Genomic DNA, 26,732 nt, shown 5'->3' with positions numbered 1-26,732 from the left:
TGTCGATATAGGACTTGTTTTACTGTGGATATAGATACTTTTGTACTTGTTTCCTCCAGCATCTTCACAAGGTCCTTTGCTGTTGTTCTGGGATTGATTTGTACTTTTCGCACCAAACTACGTTAATCTCTAGGAAACAGAACGCGTCTCCTTCCTGAGCGGTATGACGGCTACGTGGTCCCATGGTGTTTATACTTGTGTACTATTGTTTATACAGATGAACATGGTACCTTCAGGCATTTGGAAATTTCTCCCAAGGATGAACCAGACTTGTGGAGGTCTACAATTATTTTCTGAGGTCTTGGCTGATTTCTTTTGATTTTCCCATGATGTCAAGCAAAGAGGCACAGAGTTTGAAGGTAGGCCTTGAAATACATCCACAGGTACACCTCCAATTGAATCAAATGATGTCAATTAGCCTATCAGAAACTTCTAAAGCCATGACATAATTTTCTGAAAATGTCCAAGCTGTTTAAAGGCACAGTCAACTTAGTCTATGCAAACTTCTGACCCACTGGAATAGTGATACCGTGAGTTAAAAGTGAAATAATCTGTCTGTAAACAATTGCACAAAGTAGATTTCCTAACCAACTTGCCAAAACTGTAGTTTGATAAGAAATTTGTGGAGTGGTTGAAAAACGAGTTTTAATGACTCCAACCTAAGTGTATGTAAACTTCTGACTTCAACTTTATAGTTTTTTGTTTGCTCTAGGGCAACAGTGTCTAGATGGAATTTGTATCTGTGGTCCTGAAGACTGGACCTTTTTTGGAACACCATTATTTTTGTCTTACTGAGATTTACTGTCAGGGCCCAGGTCTGGCAGAATCTGTGCAGAAGATATAGGTGTTGCTGTAGGCCCTCCTTGGTTGGGGACAGAAGCACCAGATGATCCGCGAACAGTAGACACTTGACTTCAGATTCTAGTAAGGTGAGGCCGGGTGCTACAGACTGTTCTAGTGCCCTTGCCAATGTGTTGATATATATGTTGAAGGGGGGGGGTTTAAGCTGACTCACCCCACGGCCCTGTGGAAGGAAATGTGTGTGCTTCTAGCCAATTTTAACCACACACTTGTTGTTTGTGTACATGGATTTTATAATGTTGTATGTTTTCCCCCCCCACACCACTTTCCATTAATTTGTATAGCAGACCCTTATGCCATATTGAGTCAAAGGCTTTTTTTTAAATTAACAAAGCATGAGAAGACTTTGCCTTTGCCTTTGTTTTGGTTTGTTTGTTTGTCAATTAGGGTGTGGAGTGTGAATATGTGGTCTGTTGTACAGTAATTTGGTAAATAGCCAATTTGTCTGTCTGTCTGTCTGTCTGTCTGTCTGTCTGTCTGTCTGTCTGTCTGTCTGTCTGTCTGTCTGTCTGTCTGTCTGTCTGTCTGTCTGTCTGTCTGTCTGTCTGTCTGTCTGTCTGTCTGTCTGTCTGTCTGTCTGTCTGTGTAACGGGTCAATAGGACACAACATAGCAGCCAAATGATTTCAGCTCAGTCATGTCTAGTTGTCTGGCTTCTGAAGGAAACGTGTGTGTGCCAAGCTCTCGCCCTATGACATCACCTTGGTCAAAAGTAGTGCACTACATAGGGAATAGAGTGGCGTATGGGACAGATCATGAGAGTGTATTATGGGCATTGAAGGGGGGACTGTACAGAAGTCAAGTGTCTATGTCAAGGGGTTACTTGGAATGTTGCTAAATAGGGGGACACTTGGCTTTGTACGAGTCAGACTGGAGGGGACATGTGGCTAAATAGGGGGATCCTTAGAAGCCTAAACTCACATTATGGTTATGTACGAGTCAGACTGGAGGGGACATGTGGCTAAATAGGGGGATCCTTAGAAGCCTAAACTCACATTATGGTTATGTACGAGTCAGACTGGAGGGGACATGTTGCTAAATAGGGGGATCCTTAGAAGCCTAAACTCACATTATGGTTATGTACGAGTCAGACTGAAGGGGACATGTTGCTAAATAGGGGGATCCTTAGAAGCCTACACTTTATGGTTATGTAAGAGTCAGACAGGAAGGGACAGAAGGAAAAAGAGAGAATTAGAAGGACATGGTGAGAGGGGGAGAAGGGAGAGAGAGAGAGAGAGAGGGAGTCAGAATGAGAAAAGTAAACAACTTTGACATGAGTTCCGAATAGTCACTGGGTTTAGGAAAACATTCCTGGATCATTGGAACGAGCACCCTTGTGAGTGTACTGGGGCAGAAACAAGCCCCCTTGTGAGTGCACGGGAGCAGAAACAAGCACCCTTGTGAGTGTACAGGGGCAGAAACAAGTTGCCATGCACTAAATGACTGAGAAGGGACTTTGTTCAATGAGAAATAGTAGTTTAGAAAATAGTTGATAATTTCTCTAAATAGCAGGCCACATTGTTACAACATATTGCATTTTTGTATATATTGATTGCAGTAGAACAGGTAGTGTAACACCAAAACAACACGCACACGCGCGCACTAGCGCACACGCGCACACATACCTCCCATTCCTCAAACACCCCCCTCCCCATATCCTTCATGCCCAAACCCCCTTCCATCAGATTTCAGTCTAATTAAAAGTCCCTTAGGCGCGATAACAACAATCTTATGCACCGTGTCATTCCAGACCTGTTCATAAAGACTAACCTCAGCTTTATGAGTCTGGAGTATAGAATGTGGTTAAGTTTAGAATTTGTTAAAGTCTGCCCGAGGGGGAAACCTCACTGTCTGCCACCTTAACCATGAACGTCAGGTCAACACCACCGACTCTTAGCAGTAAGACATAACATATGTCATGTCCTCAAAAGAAGCACTGTGGAACCCTGGTGAGTCAACACTTGTTCTTCAAGATGCCGGTTATGGCAACAACTGATTATCCAAAACAGATATAATAACCACAAACTTGGAAAGAAAATGGCTAACCTGGATTGACATCTACAAAAAGTTTGAATATTCATAGCACAAAATTGTGTGAATACAACTTGGTTGCCAATTCTAAGTGGGCATTGTGCTTCTGAGAGGAAACCTCAACGTTTTCCATCTTTCATCTCAAGTGCACTACATAGGAATAGAGTTCCATTTGGGACAGCCAGCTGCCGGTTCAGACAGGAACCACTGAGTATGCAAATCACCAATCAAAACCACAGGCTTGGAAAGACAGCGACCGACCTGGAATTAAATTGTATCAATCATTCATCTTCATTTCATTTAATATTTGTACAGGAAAATGATGCAAATACAGACTTGTCTTTCCAAGTTGTAAGCTGAGTTGTGAGTTAGTTTCTGTCTATCACTAAAGCTTCGAGGTGTTACTCTTTTTTAGAATTTTTTTACACAACAATGAATAGTTTGTGGTAAGTGTGTGTATGTGTGTGTGTGTGTGTGTGTGTGTGTGTGTGTGTGTGTGTGTCCGAGCGTGCGCACATGCATGTGTGTGAGCCTCTTAGACTGGAGGGCTGATTTTTTTTGTCTTTTGCCCGTTTCATACTGATACTTAGTCATTACAGGTGTTCTGGCGTGGGTTTGGGTTACAGACGGTCTTTCAACACAACGCACGCACGCACACACAGACACACACACACACACACACACACACACACACACACACACACACACACACACACACACACACACACACACACACACACACACACACACACACACACACACACACACACACACAGAGTCCCTGTGTGCATGCTGAGTAATTTAAGGTAAGTACGTTCATCAGTAATTTGTTCAAACATGACATGCTTCAGGCTACCAGACACACATCGGCTTCAATTAAGACACAGAGAAACAGAGGCATGACAGGACCACTACATGAATAGTATTGACACATGACAGGACCACTAGATGATTAGTATTGACACATGACAGGACAACTACATGATTAGTATTGACACATGATAGGACCACTAGATGATTAGTATTGACTCATGATAGGACCACTAGATGATTAGTATTGACACATGACAGGACCACTAGATGATTAGTATTTACACATGACAGGACCACTAGATGATTAGTATTGACACATGAAAGGACCACTAGTTGATTAGTATTGACACATGACAGGACCACTAGATGATTAGTATTGACACATGACAGGACCACTAGATGATTAGTATTTACACATGACAGGACCACTAGATGATTAGTATTGACACATGACAGGACCACTAGTTGATTAGTATTGACACATGACAGGACCACTAGATGATTAGTATTGACACATGACAGGACCACTAGATGATTAGTATTGACACATGACAGGGCCACTAGTTGATTAGTATTGACACATGAAAGGACCACTAGATGATTAGTATTGACACATGACAGGACCACTAGATGATTAGTATTGACACATGACAGGACCACTAGATGATTAGTATTGACACATGAAAGGACCACTAGATGATTAGTATTGACACATGACAGGACCACTAGATGATTAGTATTGACACATGACAGGACCACTAGATGATTAGTATTGACACATTCCAGGACCACTAGATGATTAGTATTGACACATGAAAGGACCACTAGATGATTAGTATTTACACATGACAGGACCACTAGATGATTAGTATTGACACATGAAAGGACCAATAGATGATTAGTATTGACACATGACAGGACCACTAGATGATTAGTATTGACACATGACAGGACCACTAGATGATTAGTATTGACACATGACAGGACCACTAGATGATTAGTATTGAAACATGACAGGACCACTAGATGATTAGTATTGACACATGAAAGGACCACTACATCATTAAAATTGACACATGACAGGACCACTAGATGATTAGTATTGACACATGACAGGACCACTAGATGATTAGTATTGACACATGACAGGACCACTAGATGATTAGTATTGACACATGACAGGACCACTAGATGATTAGTATTGACACATGACAGGACGACTAGATGATTAGTATTGACACATGACAGGACCACTGGATGATGAGTATTGACACATGACAGGACCACTAGATGATTAGTATTGACACATGACAGGACCCCTAGATGATTAGTCTTGACACATGACAGGACCACTAGATGATTAGTATTGACACATGAAAGGACCACTAAATGATTAGTATTGACACATGACAGGACCACTAGATGATTAGTATTGACACATGACAAGACCACTAGATGATTAGTATTGACACATGACAGGACCACTAGATGATTAGTATTGACACATGACAGGACCACTAGATGATTAGTATTGACACATGAAAGGACCACTAGATGATTAGTATTGACACATGACAGGACCACTAGATGATTAGTATTGACACATGACAGGACGACTAGATGATTAGTATTGACACATTGCAGGACCACTAGATGATTAGTATTGACACATGACAGGACCACTAGATGATTAGTATTGACACATGACAGGACCACTAGATGATTAGTATTGACACATGACAGGACGACTAGATGATTAGTATTGGCACATGACAGGACCACTAGATGATTAGTATTGACACATGACAGGACCACTAGATGATTAGTATTGACACATGACAGGACCACTAGATGATTAGTATTGACACATGACAGGACGACTAGATGATTAGTATTGACACATCACCGGACCACTAGATGATTAGTATTGACACATAACAGGACCCCTAGATGATTAGTCTTGACACATGACAGGACCACTAGATGATTAGTATTGACACATGACAGGACCACTAGATGATTAGTATTGACACATGACAGGACCACTAGATGATTAGTATTGACACATGACAGGACGACTAGATGATTAGTATTGACACATGACCGGACCACTAGATGATTAGTATTGACACATAACAGGACCCCTAGATGATTAGTATTGACACATGACAGGACCACTAGATCATTAAAATTGACACATGACAGGACCACTAGATGATTAGTATTGACACATGACAGGACCACTAGATGATTAGTATTGACACATGACAGGACGACTAGATGATTAGTATTGACACATGACAGGACCACTAGATGATTAGTATTGACACATGACAGGACCACTAGATGATTAGTATTGACACATGACAGGACCACTAGATGATTAGTATTGACACATGAAAGGACCACTAGATGATTAGGGAATATATTCAAATAAATATTATTTATAAAATACATTAAAATAGTAAGTGTATACAGTACACTGTAAAAAGTAACTGCATAACTCATTAAAGAAGTTGAGTAGTGGCTACTCAAACATCTCCAACGGTCAGCATAACTCAAATCATATAAGTTGTACTAACTCAGATATCAATCAGATCTCGTATCACTTAATGTTTTTGAGTACTGTTAAGAAATGTTATGCTATTGAATGAATCTAACTTCATTGATGTATTTTCTGCCAATCTAAAGTGATTTAGTTTTGACAAGTTATGATTATTTTATATTTTAAAGTCAACGCTCAACAATGATTGGTTACAGCTCTACCTCCAGTGACTGCTAGATACCTCCAGTGACTGCTAGAGGAATGAGCACTGTGCTCAACAATGACTGGTTACAGCTCTACCTCCAGTGACTGCTAGAGGAATGAGCACTGTGCTCAACAATGATTGGTTACAGCTCTACCTCCAGTGACTGCTAGAGGAATGAGCACTGTGCTCAACAATGACTGGTTACAGCTCTACCTCCAGTGACTGCTAGAGGAATGAGCACTGTGCTCAACAATGCTTGCTATGGTGAGTTAAAATGACAAATCGCCAAATACATAGCACCCTGTAGCACTCACTTCTGTCATCATTAAGTGCTTTGACAGGCTAGTTAAGAATCATATCACCTCCACCTTACCCAACACCCTGGACCAACTGCAATTTGCATACCATCCCAACAGATCCACAGACGATGCAATCACCATTGCACTGCACACTGAAATACCTATACTTAAGAATGCTGTTCATCAACTACAGCTCAGCTTTCAACACCATAGTGCCCTCCAAGCTCATCACTAAGCTCAAGGCCCTGGGTCTGAACCCCTCCCTCCGCAACTGGGTCCTGGACTTCCTGATGACCCCAAGTCGTAAAGGTAGGCAACAACACCTTTGCCACCCTGATCCTATCCTTAGACGAGGGCCCCACAGAGGTGCGTGCTCAGCCCCCTCCTGTACCGCTTGTTCACCCATAACTGCTTGCCACGCACATCTTCAACTCAATCATCAAGGTTGCTGACGACACTACAGAGGTAAGCCTGATTACCAACGACGATGAGACAGCCTACAGGGAGGAGATGAGGGCCCTGGCGGAGTGGTGCCAGGAAAATAACCTCTCCCTCAACGTCAACAAAATGAAAGCGCTGATCGTGGACTACAAGAGACAGCAGAGAGAGCACGTTCCTGTCCGTGCACATCACTGACAACCTGAAATGGTCCACCCACACAGACAGTGTGGTGAAGAAGGCACAACAGCACGTCTTCAACCTCAGGAGGCTGAAGAAATTCAGCTCGGCCCCTAAGACCCTCACAAACTTCTATAGATGCACCATTGAGAGCATCCTGTCGGGTTGTATCACCGCCTGGTACAGCAATTGCACCATCCGCAAACGCAGGGCTCTCCAGAGGGTGGTGTGGTCATCCCATTGCATCACCGGGGGCACACTGCCTGCACTCCAGGATATCTAAAGCACCCGGTGTAACAGGAAGGCCAAGAAGATCATCAAGTACCTCAGCCACTCGAGCTACGACCTGTTCACCCCACTTTCATCTAGAAGGTGGAGACAGTACCGGTGCATCAAAGCTAGGACCAAGACCAAGAGACTTGAGGCCATCAGACTGTTAAACAGTTTCCACTAGCTGGCCTCCACCCAGCACCCTGCACTGAACCTTCATCACTGTTCTAGCCAGCTACCACCCGGTACTCTACCCTGCACCTTAGAGACTGCTGCCCTATGTACATAGTCATTAAACACGGGTCACTTTAATAATGTTTCCATACTGTTTTACCCACTTCATATGTATATACTGTATTCTGGTCATGGGTTATCCCATATAACTTATTATAGAATTGTTTTGGATTATGTGTGTATTGTTTAATATGTTTTTTTTTATTGCTAAGTATTACTGCACTGTTGGAGCTAGAAACACAAGCATTTCGCTGCACCTGCGATAACATCTGCAAATCTGTGTACGCGACCAATAAACTTTTATTTGATTTGATATACAACGACATTAAACATTAAGACGCAACCACTTACACTTGAAAACAATGAGTAAGGAAGTAAAAGGAACCCGACATTTTTATGTTCACTAGAACACATATCAATGTTCAAGTATCTTCATTCATTATAGTTCAGAATACATAACACAATTTAGTGTCAAAAAGTTCATAAAACACAAAACAGTTCAATATTTACAACTTTACAGGATAACAATATGAGTGGTGATGTCACTTTAATATTTTAATTACTGAACACTGAAATACTTTGGGTTGCGTTACTTGAATGGTTCCAGGCAACAGGTTTCCCCCCCAAAAAATATGGTACAGTAGCAATGTTGGTTTCTCCATAGTATATACAGTATCATTATTCTGGTACTGTAGCAATGTTGGTTTGTACATAGTACATAGTATATACAGTGTCATTATTCTGGTACTGTAGCAATGTTGGTTGGTACATAGTATATACAGTGTCATTATTCTGGTACTGTAGCATGTTGGTTTGTAAATAGTACATACAGTATAATTATTCTGGTACTGTAGCATGTTGTTTTGTACATAGTATATACAGTATAATTATTCTGGTACTGTAGCAATGTTGGTTTGTACATAGCATATACAGTATAATTATTCTGGTACTGTAGCAATGTTGGTTTGTACATAGTATATACAGTATAATTATTCTGGTACTGTAGCAATGTTGGTTTGTACATAGTATATACAGTATCATTATTCTGGTACTGTAGCAATGTTGGTTTGTACATAGTACATAGTATATACAGTATCATTATTCTGGTACTGTAGCATGTTGGTTTGTACATAGCATATACAGTATAATTATTCTGGTACTGTAGCATGTTGGTTTGAACATAGTATATACAGTATCATTATTCTGGTACTGTAGCAATGTTGGTTTGTACATAGTATATACAGTATAATTATTCTGGTACTGTAGCAATGTTGGTTTGTACATAGTATATACAGTATCATTATTCTGGTACTGTAGCAATGTTGGTTTGTACATAGTACATAGTATATACAGTATCATTATTCTGGTACTGTAGCATGTTGGTTTGTACATAGTATATACAGTATCATTATTCTGGTACTGTAGCATGTTGGTTTGTACATAGCATATACAGTATAATTATTCTGGTACTGTAGCATGTTGGTTTGAACATAGTATATACAGTATCATTATTCTGGTACTGTAGCATGTTGGTTTTTACATAGTATATACAGTATAATTATTCTGGTACTGTAGCATGTTGGTTTGTACATAGTATATACAGTATCATTATTTTGGTACTGTAGCATGTTGGTTTGTAAATAGTACATACAGTATAATTATTCTGGTACTGTAGCATGTTGTTTTGTACATAGTATATACAGTATAATTATTCTGGTAGTGTAGCATGTTGGTTTGTACATAGTATATACAGTATCATTATTCTGGTACTGTAGCATGTTGGTTTGTACATAACATATACAGTATAATTATTCTGGTACTGTAGCATGTTGGTTTGTACATAGTATATACAGTATCATTATTCTGGTACTGTAGCATGTTGGTTTGTACATAGTATATAGCATGCAAGAGAAAATCCCAGAAGAAGAAGCTATAGTCTCTAGGTCTGATCATGACACTGGAAAACACACTCACTTGCTCACAAATTACAGGAAAACATTTCAGTAGTTAATTTGAGTTGAAAGACTGTAAACAACCACGTGATGAATGTCATTTAGCAGATGCTTTTATCCAAAGCAACTTAGATTCATGCTTGCATATATTTTACATATGGGTGGTCCCATGAATCTACCCACTATCCTGACATTGCAAGAACCACACTCTACCAACAGAAATATGGAGGACCAAGTAGAACCTTCCTTCCTAAATAAAACAACATTTACAATGGGGATAGGTTTGCCAAGCATTGTTCCATTTAGGCTAGCGCATTATAGGCCAAAACACTTCCAGATGAAGACAGTAGATAGTTAAATATTGACTGCTTCCCAAATAGCACCCTATTCCCTATATAGTGCACTACTTTGCAGCAGGCCCCATAGGGGTGCCATTTGGGATGTATCCATTGTTTGTTTGAGATTCTGGGAGATGTTCCATGGGACTGGGAACATGAGATATAACAAGGGTCGAAACACTTCGGAAACCCTATTGGGGACAAGGACAAACAACCAGAGCAATTAGCTTCTCAACCACAACCAAACAACGACCACAACCAAACAGCGACCACAACCAAACAGCGACCACAAACCAGCTAAAAGAAAGGAGATAATGGCTAACGGACCGACACAAGGAGAGGCATCATTAGTGGTAGAGCTGTGGTGGAGGGAGATGAATGTTTTGAAGGTTACATGTTGAATGGATTGCAGCAGGAAAGAACTCATGGATGTCCTTGGGAAAGAAACCCTGATGAAGACAGCTTGATGTTGAAACGTTGGTGTGTAAATGATCGGACCTACTAGAGCTGCTTCTCTTTTTCTTCTGAAGTGTCCTTGGGAATGTTAAATGTTGCCTGAGTGGGAGGAACTATCTGGTTGTGTATAACAAACTGGATCAAAAAGTACTTCTTAACTGAATTATTTTTAATTACTTTCATATAATATGAATCTTAAGACATTTAAAAAATATATATTTTAAGTAACCAAAAACAACACGTAAGACGGTGAGCGAACACAGTTCCAGAAGCTAATTTGGAACACAGGCCCCAGCTGTGGTGTTATTCTAAGAGCTCCATGTTGTGATGTCACAATGTGACACACCTTTGACTTTTTCCTTTGTCGGACCTGAGGCGTGAAATGTCCCTGCTGGGCCACTGTAGGGTTCTGGCAGGGCCACAATAGGTCCAGGGCATCTGTGTGGGTCGACCAGTCAGCACAGAACAAGGTGAACCAGAACTTAAGTGAGTACCTCCCTCAGTTACTCCCTTTCAGAGCAATACAAAGGGCTGGGACGCACGCACGCACGCACGCACGCACGCACGCACGCACGCACACACACACAGTGCCTGCATTATAACATTGGCTGAAATAGTACTCACACATAACTATTTCATGTTTCTAAATGATTTCTTTATTCAGACGAAGGGCACTGCTATGGGATCCCCCATGGCTCCTAACTATGCTAATTTGTATGTGGGTTACATGGAGAAACAGTCTATTTTCAATCCTCTCAAAAATGTTTTCTTGCCTTACATCATTATTTGGAAACAGTATATTGATGATATTTTTGTTCTATGGAGGGGTGATGCAAGACAGCTCCAGGCATTCCATGCTTTTCTTAACTCCTGTTCTGAACATTTGAGATTTACTATGCAATCTGATACACGTCAAATCAGTTTTCTTGATCTTCTGATCCTGTGTGAAAATAATGTTCTATACACTGTTCTTTACAGGAAACCTACTGATCGTAACAGTTTGTTGAGGGCTGACAGTTGTCACCCACTTCCCTTGAAAAATAGTTTGCCCTACAGCCAATTCTGTCGAATCAAAAGAAAAAACAATCAGATTGACAGAAATATGGCTGAGACGCAAAGAAAGTTCAATGAGAGGGGGTACAAAAATGATCAGATTAATATTGCCATTGATAAAATTCTAAACAAAATGATACATGACCTTTTTCAAGGTCAGTCTCGCAAAAAGACGCATTCTTCCGTTCTAACTACCCCCTATTCAAAGTTCTCTGAACAAATGAAGGGAATCGTTCACAAACATTGGAACATTCTAAAATACGATGATAGTCTCGGTAATGTGTTTTCGGACCTTCCCTTGGTCGTATTCTCGCGGGGCAGAAATCTCAGAGACCAATTGGTACACTCTGATTTACCACCCCAAGATATTCCTGAACAACGTCTATTTGCGCCCCTACTGGATGGAAATTACAAGTGTAATGGCTGTGCTCAATGCAATGGCACTTATAAATGTAGATCCTTCAAACACCCACAAACAGGGAAATCGATCCCAATCAAAGGTTTTATTACGGGCTCCGCTAAGGCAGTTATTTATCTTATAACTTGTCCTTGTGGTAAAAATGATGTGGGTAAAACAAAGCGTGAATTAAAAGTACGTATCTCAGAGCATCGTAGCACCATTAGGTGCAAAAACTTGACTTACCCAGTTGCGGCCCACTTTTTGGAAGCAAACCACTCGATTTCGTCTCTGCGTTATATTGGCATCGAACATGTCACCCTCCCTAGGAGAGGGGGTGACCTTGATAATTTATTGTTAAAACGAGAGGCTGCCTGGATCTTTAACTTAAAGACCCTCGCACCCTTCGGTCTCATCATAGACTTTGATTTGAAGCCATTCTTGTGATTATTGTGACTTTGCCATTGTAATTGTTTGTAAGCTTGTGTAGTCTAAAATGAATCTATGCTATCCATTATAATGAATCTATGCTATCCAATCTATGCTATCTATGCTATCCATATCTATGCTATCCATATCCATGCTATCCATTTGTTTTTTTGTATGCTGTTCTGTGTATTCCATTTTTATATTTGAGAATTAACCAATGATATTAGGCAACACTAGGCCATGATTACAGACACCTGTGTGTCTTTTGACACTATATAAACTATATAAAGTCATCTCGCAGTGTTTGTGATCATACCCTGATGAAGACAGCTTGGCTGTCGAAACGTTGGATATACATTTTTTTTTTGTGTGCGGCTCTCCCTTATTTTCAAGCGACCCACACAGATGCCCTGGACTTATTGTGGGCCTGCCAGAACCCTACATTACATACACCCATTACATGTCCTATTACATGCTGTCCATGGCCTATTATATTACATACACCCATTACATTTACTATTACATGCTGTCCTTGGCTAATTACATTACATACACCCATTACGTGTCCTATTACATGCTGTCTTTGGCCGATTACATTACATACACCCATTACGTGTCCTATTACATGCTGTCTTTGGCCGATTACATTACATACACCCATTACGTGTCCTATTACATGCTGTCCTTGGCTGATTACATTACATACACCCATTACGTGTCCTATTACATGCTGTCTTTGGCCGATTACATTTCATACACCCATTACGTGTCCTATTACATGCTGTCCTTGGCCGATTACATTACATACACCCATTACTTGTCCTATTACATGCTGTCCTTGGCCGATTACATTACATACACCCATTACATGGCCCCTTTGCAATGGTTTCACATGACTTTTAGAAAAGGGATTGATTAGTGATGATGTGAATAATTGTCAAAGAGCCAATGGCTGTACAACACCATCAGCTGGTTAGCGTTTTGGTCAACACAACACAACAACTTCAGCTGGTTAGCATTCTGTTCAACACAACACAACAACATCAGCTGGTTAGCGTTCTGTTCAACAGAACACAACAACATCTGCTGGTTAGCGTTCTGTTCAACACAACAACTTCAGCTGGATAGCGTTCTGTTCAACAGAACACAACAACATCTGCTGGTTAGCATTCTGTTCAACACATCACAACAACTTCAGCTGGATAGCATTCTGTTCAACAGAACACAACAACATCTGCTGGTTAGCGTTCTGTTCAACACAACACAACAACATCAGCTGGTTAGCGTTCTTTTCAACACAACTCAACAACATCAGCAGGCTAGCATTCTATTCTATTCAACACAACACAACAATATCAGCTGGTTAGCATTCTGTTCAACACAACACAACAACTTCAGCTGGTTAGCGTTCTGTTCAACACAACACAACAACATCTGCTGGTTAGCGTTCTGTTCAACAGAACACAACAACTTCAGCTGGATAGCGTTCTGTTCAACATCAGCTGGTTAGCGTTCTGTTCAACACAACACAACAACATCAGCAGGCTAGCATTCTATTCTATTCAACACAACACAACAACATCAGCTGGTTAGCATTCTGTTCAACAGAACACAACAACTTCAGCTGGTTAGCGTTCTGTTCAACAGAACACAACAACTTCAGCTGGATTGCGTTCTGTTCAACAGAACACAACAACTTCAGCTGGTTAGCATTCTGTTCAACACAACACAACAACATCAGCTGGTTAGCGTTCTGTTCAACACAACAACATCAGCAGGCTAGCATTCTGTTCAACACAACACAACAACATCAGCTGGCTAGCATTCTATTCTATTCAACACAACACAACAACAGCTGGCTAGCATTCTATTCTATTCAACACAACACAACAACATCAGCTGGTTAGCATTCTGTTCAACACAACACACTCAGCCATAGAGACGTTACTGGGTCCACAAGAGTCAATTTGCTCACAGGGATACTAAGATCGCTCCAAACAGTGCTTTATTCAACAGATTGTGATATTTACATTGACCCCCCCCCCAACGCTACACACACACATCCACTTATCCATGTGCCCTGGCCTGCTTCCTATCGCCCTTTGACCCCATGCCCCCTGCTCTCTATCTCAGTTCAAAAGGAACTGGGGACATGCCTGTCATTCTAACCTCATCCAGCCTCTGAGGCCTCTCTGGGGCAAGAACCACCGTCATGTGACGCCAACGCTCCACGAATGCGGGTCACGTTAATTTCCCCATGTGATTTTCACCTTAATTTAACGACTAAGTGAAAACTGGGTGATCGTTGATACTTAAACGAAATGGTTAACATGGTCATCATGAGAGAAGTAGTGAACGAGAACTATTTATTTAAATACAGTAATGTCCTATCATAGTGAGGCTGAAGGATGGAGGACCACCAGGAGAAGAGAGACAGTAGAGCGGAGGAGAGGTAGTCAGTAGAGCGGAGGGGGTTTGGAATCACGCTCTCGTCATGAGGTAGCCTTCGGCTGAGACTTAAAGCTTCAATGTCGACCACAAATATTTCCTCTTGGTCTAATGGTTGAGACGTTGGTTTAGCGTGTGACAGGACCCTGGTTCAACCCCAGTACTTACATCAGGGTCCGTAAGTGTCTAAGGGTAGCAGTGCTGATCTAGGACCAGTTTTGCCTTTTAAATCATAATAGGCCCTCTGTGGAATGAGTTCGACACCCCTGGCCTAAGGAGTCATAGTTACATCGGGTCTGTATTCATAAGACGTCTAAGAGCGGGAGTGCTGATCTAAGATCAGTTTTGCCTTTTAAATCATAATTAATAAGATGGGGGGACCTGATCCTTGATCAGCACTCGTACTCCGAGACCCTTGTAGATTCTGCTATTGTCCTTCATTCATATCTCCATAGCCTAAGGAGTCAGTCCTGTCAAAGTGGGGGTTCATGGCTCATTAGCACAATAGCCTGACGAAGTGCAGCGCTACCAGAACACTGAACACTGATTCCCATGACCAGGATGAACTACAGAGGGAAAAACCGCTGCTGTCTGTCAATGAGATAAACTCAATCTGTCACTGGACATCAATTTCCCTCAAGCAGTGAACATATGGTGTTACCTGTTGAAACATGCTGTATGATTACATTGGGGTCAAGGGTGGGGACAATTAAGGGGATATTGAGTTCTAGTGTTGGGCTGTTGAGGGTATACACTACAGTAGACAATTGTCTAGAGTGAGTCGTTAACAATCACCCATATTAGCAAACAGATTTAATTTCAAACAAATGATTTGAATATAGGCTACTTATTGTAGTTAATGATATCAGCAAAATTCCTGCAGTAAGTGATGATAATTTTCGCTTTATCGTCACAGCTCTAATATCCAGGGCTCCGTTTCTCAGAACATTCTATTCATTTACATACTGTACTTTTTTATTTGTTTTTCTTTAGCAGATGCTCGTATCCAGAGCGACTTACAGGCGCAATTAGGGTTAAGTGCCTTGCTCAAGGGAACATTGAATCAGCGACCTTTAGGTTAATGGTCCGATGCCATTAACTGCTAGACTACCTGACTCCCCATTCCAGATAGAATGTGAAAAAGTTGGTCATGACGTTACCTTTTCACATTGTGGTGAAACCCCAAGTCCCAAACAAATTATTATATACCACCCCAAGTGCCAAACTAATAATTATATATCACCCCAAGTGCCAAACTAATTATTATATACCACCCCAAGTGCCAAACTAATTATTATATATCACCCCAAGTGCCAAACTAATTATTATATATCACCCCAAGTGCCAAACTAATTATTATATATCACCCCAAGTGCCAAAATAATTATTATATATCACCCCAAGTGCCAAACTAATTATTACATAAAACCCCAAGTGCCAAACAAATGATTATATCCCACTCAAATGCCAAACAAATTATTATATACCACCCCAAGTGCCAAACGAATTATTACATAAAACCCCAAGTCCCACACTAATTATTATATACCACCCCAAGTCCCAAACAAATTATTAGTGCGACACAAGCAACAACACAGAGTTACATGGAATAAACAAGTGTACAGTCAACACAATAGAAAAAAAGAAAGTCTATATACAGTGTGTGCAAAGGGCATGAGGAGGTATGGCAATAAATAGGCCATAGTAGCAAAGTAATTACAATTTAGCAGATTAACACTGGAGTGACAGATGAGCAGATGATCATGAGCAGATGATGGTGTGTAAGTAGTGATACTGGTGTGCAAAAGAGCAGCAAAGTAAATAAAAACAATATGGGGATGAGGTAGGTAGATTGGGTGGGCTATTTACAGATGGACTATGTACAGCTGCAGCGATCGGTTAGCTGCTCAGATAGCTGATGTTTAAAGTTAGTGAGGGAAATGTAAGTCTCCAGCTTCAGCGATTTTTGCAATTCGTTCCAGGCACTGGCAGCAGAGAACGGGAAGGAAAGGCGGCCAAAGGAGGTGTTGGCTTTGGGGATGACCAGTGAGATATACCTGCTGGAGCGCGTGCTACGGGTGGGTATTGTTATCGTGACCAGTGAGCGGAGATAAGGCGGAGCTTTACCTAGCATAGACTTGTAGATGACCTGGAGCCAGTGGGTCTGGTGATGAATATGTAGCGAGGGCCAGCCGACTAGAGCATACAGGTCGCAGTGATGGGTGGTATAAGGCGCTTTGTTAACAAAACGGATGTCACTGTGATAGACTGCATCCAATTTGCTGAGTAGAGTATTGGAAGCTATTTTGTAGATGACATCGCCGAAGTCGAGGATCGGTAGGATAGACAGTTTTATTAGGGTAAGTTTGGCGCGTGAGTGAAGGAGGCTTTGTTGCGAAATAGAAAGCCGATTCTAGATTTGATTTTGGATTGGAGATGTTTGATATGAGTCTGGAAGGAGAGTTTACAGTCTAGCCAGACACCTAGGTATTTGTAGTTGTCCACGTATTCTAGGTCAGAAACGTCCAGAGTAGTGATGCTAGTCGGGCGGGCGGGTGCAGACAGCGAACGGTTGAAAAGCAGGCATTTGGTTTTGCTAGCGTTTAAGAGCAGTTGGAGGCCACGGAAGGAGTGTTGTATGTCATTGAAGCTCGTTTGGAGGTTAGTTAACACAGTGTCCAAAGAAGGGCCAGATGTATACAGAATGGTGTCGTCTGCGTAGAGGTGGATCAGGGAATCACCCGCAGCAAGAGCGACATCGTTGATATATACAGAGAAAAGAGTTGGCCCGAGACTTGAACCTTGTGGTACCCCCATAGAGACTGCCAGAGGTCCGGACAACAGGCCCTCTGATTTTACACACTGAACTCTATCTGCAAAATAGTTGGTGAACCAGGCGAGGCAGTCATTTGAGAAAGCAAGGCTATTGAGTCTTCCAATAAGAATACGGTGACTGACAGAGTCGAAAGCCTTGGCCAGGTCGATGAAGACTCCTGCACAGTACTGTCTTTTATCGATGGCAGTTATGATATTGTTTAGTACCTTGAGTGTGGCTGAGGTGCACCCGTGACCATCTCGGAAACCGTATTGCACAGCGGAGAAGGTACGGTGGGATTCGAAATGGTTAATGATCTGTTTATTAACTTGGCTTTCAAAGACTTTAGAAAGGCAGGGCAGGATGGATATAGGTCTGTAACAGTTTGGGTCTAGAGTGTCACCTCCTTTGAAGAGGGGGATGACCGCGGCAGCTTTACAATCTTTAGGGATCTCGGACGAAATGAAAGAGAGGTTGAACAGACTGGTAATAGGGGTTGCAACAATGGCGGTGGATAATTTTAGAAAGAGAGGGTCCAGATTGTCTAGCCCAGCTGATTTGTACAGGTCCAGGTTTTGCAGCTCTTTCAGAACATCTGCGATCTGGATTTGGGTGAAGGAGAAGCTGGGGAGGGTCGGGCAAGTAGCTGCGAGGGGTGCAGAGCTGTTGGCCAGGGTTGGGGTAGCCAGGAGGAAAGCATGGCCAGCCGTAGAGAAATGCTTTTTGAAATTTTCGATTATCATGGTTTTATCGGTGGTGACCGTGTCGCCAAGCATCAGTGCAGTGGGCAGCTGGGAGGAGGTGCTCTTGTTCTCCATGGACTTTACAGTGTCCCAAAACTTTTTAGAGTTAGAGCTACAGGATGCAAATTTCTGTTTGAAAAAGCTAGCCTTTGCTTTCCTGACTAACTGTGTGTATTGGTTTCTGACTTCCCTGAACAGTTGCATATCGCGGGGACTATTCGATGCTATTGCAGTCCGCCACAGGATGTTTTTGTGCTGGTCAAGGGCAGTCAGGTCTGGAGTGAACCAAGGGCTATATCTGTTCTTAGTTCTACATTTTTTAAAAGGGGCATGCTTATTTAAGATGGTGTGGAAATTACTTTTAAAGAACGACCAGGCATCCTCGACTGACGGGATGAGGTCAATATCGTTCCAGGGTACCTGGACCAGGTCAATTAGAAAGGCCTGCTCGCAGAAGTATTTTAGGGAGCGTTTGACAGTGATGAGGGGTGGTCATTTGACCGCGGACCCATAGCGGATGCAGGCAATGAGGCAGTGACCGCTGAGATCCTGGTTGAAAACAGCAGAGGTGTATTTGGAGGGCAAGTTGGTCAGGATATTATCTATGAGGGTGCCCATGTTTACGGATTTAGGGTTGTACCTGGTGGTTTCCTTGATAATTTGTGTGAGATTGAGGGCATCTAGCTTAGATTGTAGGACTGCTGGGGTGTTAAGCATATCCCAGTTTAGGTCACCTAACAGAACGAACTCTGCAGATAGATGGGGGGCAATCAATTCACATATGGTGTCCAGGGCATAGCTGGGAGCTGAGGGGTGTCTATAACAGGTGGCAACAGTGAGAGACTTACTTCTGGAGAGATTAATTTTTAAAATTAGAAGCTCGAACTGTTTGGGCATAGACCTGGATAGTATTACAGAACTTTGCAAGCTATCTCTGCAGTAGATTGCAACTCCTCCCCTTTGGCAGTTCTATCTTCACGGAAAATGTTGTAGTTGGGTATGGAAATCTCCGAATTTTTGGTGGCCCTCCTAAGCCAGGATTCAGACACGTCAAGGACATCGGGGTTGGCGGAGTGTGCTAAAGCAGTGAGTAAAACAAACTTAGGGAGGAGGCTTCTGATGTTAACATGAATGAAACCAAGGCTTTTTCAATTACAGAAGTCAACGAGAGTGCCTGAGGACACGCAGGGCCTGGGTTAGCCTCCACATAACCCGAGGAACAGAGGAAGAGTAGGATGAGGGTACAGCTAAAGGCTAGCAAAACTGGTCGTCTGGTGCGTTGGGGACAGAGAATAAAAGGAAAAGATTTCTGGGCATGGTAGAATAGATTCAGGGCATAATGTGCAGACAGGGGTATGGTGGGGTGCGGGTACAGTGGAGGTAAGCCCAGGCACTGAGTGATGATAAGAGAGTTTGCATCTCTGGACACGCTGGTTATACTGGGTGAGGTCACCGCATGTGTGGGAGGTGGGACAAAGGAGTTATCTAAGGCATGTACAGTGGGACTAGGGGCTCCGCAGTAAACTAAAACAATGATAATTAACCTAAACAACAGTATACAAGGCATATTGACATTTTAGAGAGACATAATGCGAGGCATAACGCAATCACAGGTGTTGAGTTGGAGAGCTAGCTATGTCACCAACGGGTAAGACAACAACAGCTAATCAGCTAAGTCAACAACAACAGGTAAAATGGCGATGAATGGGCAGAGAGGGTCGGTTAACTACACACGGGCCTGAGTTCGGGGCTAGGGCCGACAGATAAACAAAGGTAAACAAAGTGGAGTACCGTGATAAATGAACAGTCCAGCAGGCATCAGCTATGTAGCCAAGTGATCATAGGGTCCAGTGTACAGCAACAGGGAAGCCGCTAGGTAATCGTTGGTACGCTTGCACGCGGGAGACACGGCGTTTAAAGTTAGCAGTCCGGGGAAGTAGAAGCGTCTGCTCCGTCTTCTAGCAAAGGCCGGTTGAAGGCACAGCTGATGGAATTACATCTGCGCATCAGTCGTGGTGGTACGGCGGGGCGCCGTGTCGACGAAGGGACCGGGCCAGATGGCGAAAGAGGTATTGTAGTTGTGGGAATTTTGTTTGCTAGCCGGGAGATGCGCCTGGCTCAGGGCTAGCTTCGGGGCTGGGTCACTCAGTTGAAGATAGCTAGCTGTGATGATCAATGGTCGACAGGAATCTGGCGTTGTAGTTGAGAAAAACAGTCCGAGGCTGGCAGGTATTATCCAGGCTAAAAAAACGTCTGGTGCCTGAGCAGAGGCTAAAGGCCGCTAGCAGTGGCTAACAATGACTAAATGGCTAGTAACTTAGCTAATTAGCTGGCTACCTTCTGATGAAAGTTTTGACTATAGGGTCTAAAAGAATAGCGGATCCGTGTCACATTGAGTCAGGCGGGTTACCGGAAGGTCTATTTAATAAAAAAATGGAAAAAGAGATTGAAAAATAAATTGTAATGTAAACAAAAAAAGACGAAAAATACAAAAAGTAAACAAACCACGTCTGCACTGCTACACCATCTTGGATTCCAAGATGACATAGACAGTATGACAGCTCCCTGTGAGGACCGAAGAAGACCCTCTGCAATGTGGTTACAAATATCCCCTATTCACAGTGACTCTACCATGTGGTTACACATACCCCCTATTCAGAGTGGCACTACCATGTGGTTACACATACTCCCTATTCACAGTGACTCTACCATGTGGTTACACATACCCCCTATTCACAGTGACACTACCATGTGGTTACACATACCCCCTATTCACAGTGACTCTACCATGTGGTTACACATACCCCCTATTCACAGTGACACTACCATGTGGTTACACATATCCCCTATTCACAGTGACTCTACCATGTGGTTACACATATCCCCTATTCACAGTGACACTACCATGTGGTTACACATATCCCCTATTCACAGTGACACTACCATGTGGTTACACATATCCCCTATTCACAGTGACACTACCATGTGGTTACACATATCCCCTATTCACAGTGACTCTACCATGTGGTTACACATACCCCCTATTCACAGTGACACTACCATGTGGTTACACATATCCCCTATTCACAGTGACACTACCATGTGGTTACACATACCCCCTATTCACAGTGGCACTACCATGTGGTTACACATACCCCCTATTCACAGTGACACTACCATGTGGTTACACATACCCCCTATTCACAGTGACTCTACCATGTGGTTACACATACCCCCTATTCACAGTGGCGCTACCATGTGGTTACACATACCCCCTATTCACAGTGACACTACCATGTGGTTACACATACCCCCTATTCACAGTGACACTACCATGTGGTTACACATACCCCCTATTCACAGTGACACTACCATGTGGTTACACATACCCCCTATTCACAGTGACACTACCATGTGGTTACACATACCCCCTATTCACAGTGACTCTACCATGTGGTTACACATACCCCCTATTCACAGTGACACTACCATGTGGTTACACATACCCCCTATTCACAGTGACTCTACCATGTGGACCTGAGTCCTACTGTACTGGCTCGGATGGCCTATTTCTTTGCATCACTGTTCCAGCAGCTATGGTGGATGCGTAACTGGAACAGCTCGGTACAACTGTGTTAGCTCAGCTCCATAGTGTGTAAAGCCCTATAGAACATGTTTGTACTCAACACACACATAGCTAGTACACTCCTGTCCCCTGCCCACTAAACTATGGAGGAATTTCCCATTCATTACCATGTTTTATTAGAAAAAAAGAGAGAAAATAAATGTGGTGTAGGAAAGCTGTGATTAACACCGACTTCACTTGTGGTCTACCTTCCTTTTCAACTATTTTCTTTCATCTGGCGGTCCTTTATGAGACCTGACAGTTAACATATTCTGGAATTGTCCCACAGGAACCACCTATCACCTGGCGTGCTGAGTTTCAGGGGTCAGGGGTCAGGGGTCATGGGTCAGGGCAAAGACATTGACCCGGGGTTGTGGAACTTATGGTTTCCAGTGAGTAAAGTGGTGCCCCTGCCATTTGTAATGAGCTTCACCTGAGCTTTACCTGTGAAGATTTAGAAGGTGACACTCGGCTGTAAATATGACTTAATACAGATGTTTCAATTAGTGAAGTCATGCAGGTCTGTGAAACCAGATGGTGTTGGTGGTGCGTTGCAGTGGGAACACATGGGACACGTGCACACACACACACACACACACACACACACACACACACACACACGTTTGGGCCTATTTTGAAAGCATCCATTTTCTTTCCTAGAGGGTTTTTCCACTGCTGCTGTTTTGACATAGTCTACCTCCCAAAAGGCACCCTGTACCCAATTTAGTGCACTACTTTTGACCAGGGCGGCAGAGCCCGTCTGGCTCTGGTCAAAAGTAGTGCACTACAAAGGGAATAGGGTGCCTTTTGGGAAGCGGCCGAGCTGTATTATTCAGGGGCTACATGCTAGATTAGCACGCTAGCTGAGTTCTGATGGATCGACCATGTATATAACAACTCATAACTAATGAATGAGAGACAGCATCTGACCTGAGTGCAGTCTAGAAATGTAGCCGACGAAGTAAATGCCAGGACTGTCATCTCTCTACTCTCATACTCAGATAAAGACAAAATGAAACGTAAAATGGTGTTTAAAATCAGAACAAATACAGTATCCTAACCAAATACCCTAACCTAGTACCATAACCTAGTACCCTAACCTAATACCCTAACCTAGTACCATAACCTAGTACCCTAACCTTGTACCATAACCTAGTACCCTAACCTAGCACCCTAACCTAGCACCCTAACCAAATACCCTAACCTAGTACCATAACCTAGTACCCTAACCTAGTACCCTAACCTAATACCCTAACCTAGTACCATAACCTAGTACCCTAACCTAGTACCATAACCTAGTACCCTAACCTAGCACCCTAACCTAGTACCATAGCCTAGTACCCTAACCTAGTACCCTAACCTAGTACCATAACCTAGTACCCTAACCTAGTACCATAACCTAGTACCCTAGCCTAGTACCATAACCTAGTACCCTAACCTAGTACCATAACCTAGTACCATAACCTAGAACCCTAACCTAGTACCCTAACCTAGTAACATAACCTAGTACCATAACCTACTGTAGTACTAGTTCAACTACAGTATGGTTCAGAACTGCCTCACAATTTCTCTCTCTCTCAGACACAAATCTGTGATGACACAGCAGTTTTTCTCTCTCATACGCCAGGAAGGCTAAAACAGAACACCCACATACACGCTCACGAACGTGCACACACACACACACTCACCTGCCAGTCTCCTGTCCCGTGCTGTCTTACTGAGTAAGTCCAGAGCTCTAAAGGTAGAATACCTGATGTGGTCAGTGAACGACTTCTGAAGCAGCAGTAGCCTCAGAGAGCGATGCAGAGCCATACTGGTACTAGATCCACCGAGACCTGGGTTAGATTAGACTAGGCTGGACCGAGATAGGTACTATATCCCTGTATAGTCCTGTCATAAAGATAGAGCAGGTCCCAATGGTCCCGTTTGACTCAGTTTGGTTCTGTCTTGCTGTTCTGTCCTGGGCTACACTCTAATAGTCTGATCTGGGTTGGATTAGTTTAGCTTCTTGTCCAGTCCTGGGTTTGGTCTCCCATTCCTGGACCCGATTCTGTCCGGTTCCGTTCTGCCTTTGTGTCCCCTGTGTCCTGACTGGTTCTAGCTTCCTGGAGTTCTAGAGCGTCTTAGAACATTGTCTGGTTCTAGTGGTTCTAGTGTTCTGGTTTCTACATTCTGTTGTGTTCTGTTTTGTCCTGCAGCCTCCTCGGTGCTGTGCCAAGCATCCGTGCACTGGTCCAGGGACACGGTGAGCCGCTGCTGCATCATTCTCATATTCAATGCAGCCTGCAAGTGCACCAGTGTGTGTGTGTGTGTGTGTGTGTCAGAAAGAGAGAGTAAGTGCTCTCCGATAAAAGCCCAGGCTGAATATTTGAGTGGGTCAAACAGAGTAAGTCATGACAAGCATAGGCATATCCTTGCTCTCTCTCTCTCTCTCTCTTGTCATGACTTACTCTGTTTGACCCACTCAAATATTCAGCCTGGGCTTTTATCGGAGAGCACTTACGCTCTCTTTCTGAGACACACGCACGCTCTCTCTCTCTCTCTCTCTCTCTCTCTCTCTCTCTCTCTCTCTCTCTCTCTCTCTCTCTCTCTTTCTCGCTCTGACTCCTTCTTACTCTTCTGTGAGTAGAAACAGAGAGAGATCACCAGAGATAGATATACTGTAGAACACAACATGGTCTGTTGCCAGGCAGTTTGCAGGGTGACTTCATCTGGCCTTGGTCTCAAGCAAAGAGCCGTGGCAGCTCATCTCGCGGGAGATGCAGCAGGAGATGCATGAAAGAAGTGCAGGATCCAGAGAAAAAAGGACAAATAATCAGGACCCGGAGAAGGAGTGGAGGAGCAGCAGGAGAGCTTGAGCCCATATTAGGAGGTGAGACAAGAAGTAATAGTGGACATTTCCAAGAAGAAACTATGATTGTGGGTTGACAATCTACTCTGTTCCCATGTCTCCAGTCGTCTCCCCTTACTCTGTCCCCATGTCTCCAGTCCTCTCTCCTTACTCTGTCCCTATGTCTCCAATGCTCTCTCCTTACTCTGTCCCCATGTCTCCAGTCCTCTCTCCTTACTCTGTCCCCATATCTCCAGTCCTCTCCCTTTACTCTGTCCCCGTATCTCCAGTCCATTCCCTTTACTCTGTCCCCATGTCTCCAGTCGTCTCCCCTTACTCTGTCCCCATGTCTCCAGTCCTCTCTCCTTACTCTGTCCCCATGTCTCCAGTCCTCTCTCCTTACTCTGTCCTCATGTCTCCAGTCCTCTCCCCTTACTCTGTCCCCATGTCTCCAGTCCTCTCTCTTTACTCTGTCCCCATGTCTCCAGTCCTCTCTCCTTACTCTGTCCCCATGTCTCCAGTCCTCTCTCCTTACTCTGTCCCCATGTCTCCAGTCCTCTCCCCTTACTCTGTCCCCATGTCTCCAGTCCTCTCTCCTTACTCTGTCCCCATGTCTCCAGTCCACGCTCCTTACTCTGTCCCCATGTCTCCAGTCCTCTCTCCTTACTCTGTTGCCATGTCTCCAGTCCTCTCTCCATACTCTGTCCCCATGTCACCAGTCCTCTCTCCTTACTCTGTCCCCATGTCTCCAGTCCTCTCTCCTTACACTATTGCCATGTCTCCAGTCCTCTCTCTTTACTCTGTCCCCATGTCTCCAGTCCTCTCTCCTTACTCTGTCCCCATGTCTCCAGTCCTCTCTCCTTACTCTGTCCCCATGTCTCCAGTCCTCTCCCCTTACTCTTTCCCCATGTCTCCAGTCCTCTCTCCTTACTCTGTCCCCATGTCTCCAGTCCACTCTCCTTACTCTGTCCCCATGTCTCCAGTCCTTTCCCCTTACTCTGTCCCCATGTCTCCAGTCCTCTCTCCATACTCTGTCCCCATGTCTCCAGTCCTCTCCCCTTAATCTGTCCCCATGTCTCCAGTCCTCTCTCCTTACTCTGTTGCCATGTCTCCAGTCCTCTCCCCTTACTCTGTCCCCCTGTCTCCAGTCCTCTCTCCTTACTCTGTCCCCATGTCTCCAGTCTTCTCTCCTTACTCTGTCCCCATGTCTCAAGTCCTCTCCCCTTACTCTGTCCCCATGTCTCCAGTCCTCTCTCCTTACTCTGTCCCCATGTCTCCAGTCCTCTCTCCATACTCTGTCCCCATGTCTCCAGTCCTCTCCCCTTACTCGTTCCCCATGTCTCCAGTCCTCTCTCCTTACTCTGTTGCCATGTCTCCAGTCCTCTCTCCATACTCTGTCCCCATGTCTCCAGTCCTCTCTCCTTACTCTTTTGCCATGTCTCCAGGCCTCTCCCCTTACTCTGTCCCCATGTCTCCAGTCCTCTCTCCTTACTCTGTCCCCATGTCTCCAGTCCTCTCTCCTTACTCTGTTCCAATGTCTCCAGTCCTCTCTCCTTACTCTGTTGCCATGTCTCCAGTCCTCTCTCCATACTCTGTCCCCATGTCTCCAGTTCTCTCCCCTTACTCTGTCCCCATGTCTCCAGTCCTCTCCCCTTACTCTGTCCCCATGTCTCCAGTCCTCTCTCCTTACTCTGTCCCCATGTCTCCAGTCCTCTCTCCTTACTCTGTCCCCATGTCTCCAGTCCTCTCCCCTTACTCTGTCCCCATGTCT

At 43.6% G+C, this 26,732-nt stretch overlaps 1 protein-coding gene and 1 long non-coding RNA gene across 4 annotated transcripts in view; one reads left to right on the top strand and one right to left on the bottom strand.

Annotated features, from left to right (window-relative positions):
• LOC106602231 (rho GTPase-activating protein 7) overlaps window positions 1–26,732 on the bottom strand; it is a 173,152-nt gene that overhangs the window by 77,950 nt on the left and 68,470 nt on the right. The gene's annotated exons all lie outside the window — the stretch shown is intronic.
• On the top strand, window positions 10,956–24,908 carry LOC123742412 (uncharacterized). 2 transcript variants are annotated; one of them, XR_006769536.1, is made up of 3 exons: window positions 10,956–11,107; window positions 24,330–24,376; window positions 24,825–24,908. It is a non-coding gene; the product is annotated as an uncharacterized lncRNA (long non-coding RNA). The 2 variants fall into 2 exon arrangements; XR_006769537.1 differs by having other exon boundaries at window positions 24,821–24,902.

Source organism: Salmo salar, chromosome ssa04 (genome assembly GCF_905237065.1).
Source record: "Salmo salar chromosome ssa04, Ssal_v3.1, whole genome shotgun sequence".
Classification (NCBI taxonomy): domain Eukaryota; kingdom Metazoa; phylum Chordata; class Actinopteri; order Salmoniformes; family Salmonidae; genus Salmo; species Salmo salar.
This window is presented reverse-complemented; position numbering and strand designations above follow the sequence as displayed.